The 6615-nt window shown below is 37.6% G+C and overlaps 1 protein-coding gene across 2 annotated transcripts in view; it reads right to left on the reverse strand.

Moving 5' to 3' along the window:
* The window catches only part of Rh50 (Rhesus blood group-associated glycoprotein Rh50), a 46183-nt gene extending 44938 nt beyond the window's left edge, over nt 1-1245 (reverse strand). For both annotated transcript variants that reach the window (XM_017903760.1, XM_017903759.1), the window contains exon 1: nt 1119-1245. The gene's annotated coding sequence lies outside the window, so the exon portion shown is untranslated. The remainder of the gene's footprint in view (nt 1-1118) is intronic.
* Between the last annotated feature and the right edge of the window lie 5370 nt (nt 1246-6615).

Below are 6615 nucleotides of genomic sequence, written 5' to 3' on the forward strand. Positions count from 1 at the left end.
GAGAATTACTTTTCTGAACACGAATCTGTAATCAAAATTGATCTATCGCCCAGTTTTCGAAAAATGGGAGTCTCTTTAAAAGGGCACGACTAAAATGAAGTATTACGTGAAAAATGAGAACGTGGGGATATTCATTATTATAAATAATTATTAAATAATTATTAAATAATTGTTATAATAATTAATGGAATCGGTGAAGTTTGGAAATTTCTGTTAATATTCGGTCAATGGGGGGTTATACAAATGGCAACGTGCCTCTGCTCGAGTCATTTATCGATTTGACTTCGGAAGTGAAACTTTAAAATTTTTTAGTGCACAGATTGAAAAGTGAGGTTAGTATTTACCACTCCACCTACACCCTCCCCCTTAAATAATTTAATAAGTTTTACCTTGTTTTCAGATTTTTATTATTTTTCTTATTTTAGACTTTCGTAAATCATTATATTGTTATTTCAACTCCCATATGATTATTCTTTTCGTATCTCTTTTTCCAGTTCCTTTGCTTTTTTCAAGATCTATGTACGATCTATTTTATCAACCACGATCGATCATCATTTGACCTGTCATTTACTGCACATTTCTGCTACCGTCGATATTTCGAAAATATCTAATTTATGCGTTTTAATATTACGATACCATAATAGCTACTCGACATAACGGCTGCAGCCATGAAAAAATATTATTCTAAAGGGCGGAGAATTTCATTTCAGATAGGCAAGGGTACAGCGAGCTACGAAGAAATTGCATTTTAATCCTGTTTCTGTCCATCAGCAAATATTTAAAACGTTTAACCTTGTTTCGCGAGGCATTTTACGAAGCTACTTTCTGCGAAAAGCTTCTCGTTAATGCGACTAACGATAAAGGAAGTTCCATTCGAGAGTGAAAAATTGAACACGGCAGTTTACCTTGAACAAATTCACCATACGATCTGCCGTGCAACGAATAATTTCCATTCGCGAACCCACTCGGTCGACTTCCTAACCAGGATAAACATCCCTTTTACCATGCATCCACCACTGATCGATCACTTCCTCTCGTCTTTCTACCCTTCCAGCCAATACAGTCCAAAGATCATCGAATGTCGTCCCTCGACAACGAATCTCCACCCTGACAGATACCTCTACGAACGATTCGTCGTCTTCCGTGACACTTCCGAACACGATTTCCCGCGCACAAAACAGCCTCTGGCACCACAATCGTGCAGCAGACTGTTCAACAGGTTTATATAAACTCGGCGAATTAACAACAATTGGTCCTTTTACATAATTCCGTGCCGGCGACGATGTAAGGGCAGTCTAGTTCTCCAGAAATAGGCGGCTGGCCCCCAGGATCCCACGACGATACGCGAATTTTTCAAGCTGAAACGCGAAACCACTCAGGCGGCTGCATCATCGCCGGCAATTAGCAGGGCTAATTGAAAGTAGGCCGGCTGAGAATGAGGATTTATTGTGTCCAGTCCTCTGGACGCTAATGACGCTCGCGCCGAGTGTTTTTCGCTGCGACGTCGAGGACGTAACGACGAGGGAAGGTCAATGAGAGAGGAGTGGTCGTGGTGGAAGTGCGATGGTCGTAGTGGAGATGAAGTGGAGATGAAGACGAGATGAAGTTGTGATGAAGTCGGGCGAGGTCCGGGTTTCGAAGACGCAGAGGAAGTTGTTTGGCGAGAGATCATGGCGGGGGGTTCCGTTTGGCGAGAGACAGGGGCGTGGAGATTGAATACAGCAAGTGTTTGGGCTTCTGTTCTTTTCAGGTATATTTAGGGGTTTGTCCTCGTTCTTTAGAATCCTCCAGGACCTGGCTAAAGGTCCCTCGAATGTCTGTACGATCATTTTTATTTGACAGTAGGTGGATGCCTTAACTGGGTTCTAATAATTGTTAAATAACTATTAAATAATTATAAGAATTATTAATTATTAAATAATTGTTATAATAATTAATGGAATCGGTGAAGTTCGGAAATTTCTGTCAATATTCGGCCAATCGGGGGCTGTATAAATGGCGATGTGCTACTACTCGAATTATTTGTTGATTTGACTTCGGAAGTAAAATATTAAAATTTTTCTAATGCACAGAAAGAGGGGGTCCGAAGTGAGGTTATAATTGACCACCTTACCTACACCCTCCCCTTTAAATAATTTAATAATTTTCACCTTATTACCCATATTTAGGGGGTTTGACCTCGTTCTTTAGAATCTTCCAGGACCTGGATAGAGTTTCTCGATTGTCTGTACGATCGTTTCTATTTGACAGTAGGTAGATGCGTCAGCTGGGTTTTAATAGGGTACCTTCCATTAGCTGCTGAAGACTTTGGAATTTTATTTTCATTATCGGTATCGATATGATTGTCCCCAGTACTTGACACCACGTTGACAAACTTCTTCGTTCAAAACTTCTACGCGATTTTTGACAATGACATAACCTTCGAGTGGTCTCGAGCATGACTCACATGACCCCTGAGTGATCTTAAAATGACCTTTACTTTTAATAAACGACTTGGCAGAGTCTTCTGTATCTTCAAACGACATTGAGTTTCCAATGTCACGACTTCAGTGATCTCTGAGTGATCTTGAAACGAGTCGAGTACCAATTACATAACCTGGATGACTTCTCACGATCTTTAAATGACCTGATCGTCAATGACTTAGCCTTGGTGATTCTTCTTAATCTTCAAATGCCGTTTGGGATCAATTATACGATATGAGTATGTCTGAACTGGGTTGCGTTGACATTCTTGAATGTACTACGTTCCTATAGTGTCAACGTCAATCATATTTTATTAATTTCGATTACCAGATAGGTGTCTATTTGGGCAACATTCGCGCAAATCTCGATAAATAACGCATTTTGATGAGAGACGTGGCAGGTATTGGTATTCAGGAATGGATAACGTATCAAAAAACGGATGATACTCGGATGAAGCTGCAGCTCTCGGTCCGTTCGAATTGATCACGAACGAAATGGCCAGCGAAAGCAAGGAACGGTCTCATGCACAGGTGCAAGTTAAACGAAATTTATAAACTTCCTAATGGGCAAAATAAATTTTTAACTAGCAGCCGTTCGAACGGTCGCGTTAATTAGCTAACTGCTCTTTAACCTGGCACTTCCTACCCTGTCAGAATATTTCCCTCCTTTTCTACAACCTCCGTAGACGTGCATCCACCCCCTGAGTGTCCAATCCGCTCGAAATAACAACTTCATCCCCAGTAAACGAAGAATCGCAAATTTTTCCAGACGAAAATCGACCACACTTGATTATTCCTTATACTATCCGGGTGCAGAATTTTTATACAATTTTGTATATATTATATTTACTCGCTCTGTTATGTAACAGGATTAAATTGACCCCATATCCAGATCGCGTAATTGGTTTATTATATTCATTGCGTTTTATGTAACTCGGTGTTGTGAAATAACGCGTGGTTCCGGTTCATGTTTGTTTCCCGTTTTGATCGTGTTTGATTGATCAGAAAAAAGATAATCAACCATTTTTGTTTGCAAATTTCCTTCCGATTATCGTGGATTTAAATAGGATAAGATTATATATATTATTTTTCTGTGACAGAGAAAGAAAAAAGGAAAGAAAATTGATCTTGATTTTGTACGTAAATGCTCACGCATAGGAAAATTAATGCTGTAATTTGAATTTCATTTTACCTCCACGCAGTAGTTGTTTCCATATCTAGCTTCGTCAGGGCTGTAGCAATACGTAATCGACATCAAAATCATCGACAAGTAGATCTCATTTTTTATAATATATATTGCGAATATATTGCGAAAGTGCGAATGCAGTTAGAGTATGTAAAACGTATAAATTTCTAGATTGTTATCATTAATAACAAATTAAAATTGTTAATAATGAATTGTTCACAGTGTAAATTTATAATAAAAGTAAAAAATTAATAAATTATTGGTCATTACTTGAATCTATAACGTACTAATGTTAAAATATACCCACAATTTGTAAAAGGGATTATAAATTATTACACTTATTGCTAATAAGAAATTGCTCATAACGTAAATTTATAATACAAGTAAAAAATTACTAAATTATTGGTTATTACTAGTACATATAACTTATTTGTGTTAAACTGTCTAAAATTTGCAATGTATAATTTGTAGAAACTTAATAAATTGCTACACTGGTTGTTAATGACAAATTAATATTGCTAGTAACAAAATTCTCTGCAACATATATTAAAGATAAAGGTTAAAAATGTTAATAAATTATCGGTTATTACTTGATAAATATTATATCAATGTTAAAATGTGCCTATAATTTGGAAAAGATTTATAAATTAATACACTTATTGTTAATAACAAATTGTTCACAACGTAAATTTACAATACAAGTGGAAAAATTACTAAATTACAGGCTATTGCTAGTATATATAACGTATTCGTGCAAAATTTGCATAAAGTTGATAAACTGCTACACTTATTGTTAATAACAAATTCAAATTGTTAATGACAAATATTTTGCAATGTATATTAACGATAAATGTAAAAAAAGTTAATAAATTATAAGCTACTACTTAAACAAACGACGTATTTGTGTTAGAATGTATTCATAACTTACAAAAAGTTAATAAATTAATAAATTTATTGTTAATAACAAATTAAAATCATTGATAACAAATAGTTTGCAAAGTATATTAACGATAAAAGTTAAAAAAGTTAATAAATAATTGGTTATTACAGCGAAAAAGTAACTTTTAAAGGAATCGGTAAAGTTCGGAAATTTTCGCCGATCTTCGCCCGGCCGCCGCTATATAAGGGGCCCGCGTGCTGGCTCCAGCCAGTTGTCGCTTCGCCTTCGGAAGGTCCGCGTTAATATTCTTTCTTTTTGTTTCAGGTTTTAATTATCTTTCAGATTCTATTTCTTTTATTCTAGATTTCATTGATTGTGCAATCGAATATTTTGTACAATATTCGAATGCCTCATCGTTGGTTTATTTGTATTGTATATCATCGTTGGCTAGATCAATGGCCATTCAATGGCCATTGTCTACTCTCTTGAATAATTTAATAATAATTCCTTCTTTCAGGTACTAATTATTTTTTCTTTCAGGTTTTAATTATCTTTCTTCTTTCAGATATTATTTCTTTCATTCTAGTTTTCATTGTTTGTGCATTCGAGTATTTCGTACAATATTCGAATGCTTCGTCGTTGGTTTATTTTAATTGTATATCATCGTTGGCTAGATCAATGGCTATTCAGTGGCCATTGTCCACTCTCTTAAATAATTTAACAATAATTTCTTCTTGCAGATTTTATTTTTTTCATTCTATGTGTCTTTGTTTCAGCATTCGAGTATTTCGTATAATATTCGAATGCTTCGTCGTTGGTTTACTTATGTCTCATCGTTGGCTAAATCTTTCCTTTCACAAATTTTACGACTTCCGTTCGATTTGTTTTCGTTAGAGCGTTCGAGTATTTCGTATAATACTCGAGCGCTTCCTCGTTGGTATGTTTATATCTCACCGTTGGAATGTTTCTGTCTCGTAGTTATGTTGCTCAGGTCTCGTCGTTGGCTTGCTCGTTCCATTTGGTTATTATCCTTGATGGTTTCCTCGTACTAATCCCTTTCCTTTCAGCTACATATTAACAATAATATATTCTGTTTTAGCTTTTAGGTTTCTCAAGATTCTGTTTGCGACACATCAATGAACGATGCGTGCGTTTACTTTTAAGTAATCATAAGATAGATCCATAGACTAAGTATCATGTGCGCGCTATCTGTACAAAGGTAAGCTACCTAATTTGGAGCGAAATTTATAAATTCTCTATCATTTTCTTATCCCCCTCGTTTAGCAAATAGAACATAATTGTTCTCGCGATAATCGCGATCGTTCGTAAGTACCGACTAGCCTACGCGACGTGCTCTCGTGTACTCGATAAGTACATGCTTCGTAAGTCATCCTCACGACTCGTCTCCGACACTCATTTCCAGTCACTGTCAATCTCGTCATGCATCGGGTTCCAGGGTGACCCCCTCGGATCAGTGCGTCTTCTGACCTCGACGGGGCGGTCCGCTGCCTAAGTCGTACGCGACTTGGGCTCGGGCACATGCTGGCTGACGGACTAGTACCATCTACGGTTAGACCACAGGGATGATTAAGTTCTACCCCGTGTGGCTGGGATGCGAAGTGTCTGTCTTGGCCGGCAACCGCCCAGCAGGGCCCTCGCGTTGACACTAGAAGTTTCATTGGTTCAGGGACTATCCTTGGTCCACGTGTAAGTCTTGGCGAGTGCGACAGTGACTGGAATTGAGCTAGGCCCGATAGGGAGGGTGCCGAGGTATGAAGTTATCTCTGTACACGGGAGTACATCGCCTAGGCTAGTCGGTCTTTCGAATTATCACGAATTCGTTCGGGCGCGTCGCGATTTTCTATTAGCTCGCGTGTTTGATATTTCATTCCCTATTTTTATGGGAACTTGAAAATATCTTAGCGTTGCGACAGTAGAGTTTCAGTAGATCGAACCGAAACCCCTTTTCTAAGACACGAAATATAATAAAGTGTCAGTAGAGTCATTTTAACTTAATTCGCTCCAAGTTAGATTAGGATATCTTTGATACAGGTAGCGCCAGCAGGCTGCGCCACTAGGGCGCATGT

The sequence above is a fragment of the Eufriesea mexicana genome, unplaced genomic scaffold (genome assembly GCF_001483705.2).
Source record: "Eufriesea mexicana isolate 0111107269 unplaced genomic scaffold, ASM148370v2 scaffold2545, whole genome shotgun sequence".
NCBI lineage: Eukaryota > Metazoa > Arthropoda > Insecta > Hymenoptera > Apidae > Eufriesea > Eufriesea mexicana.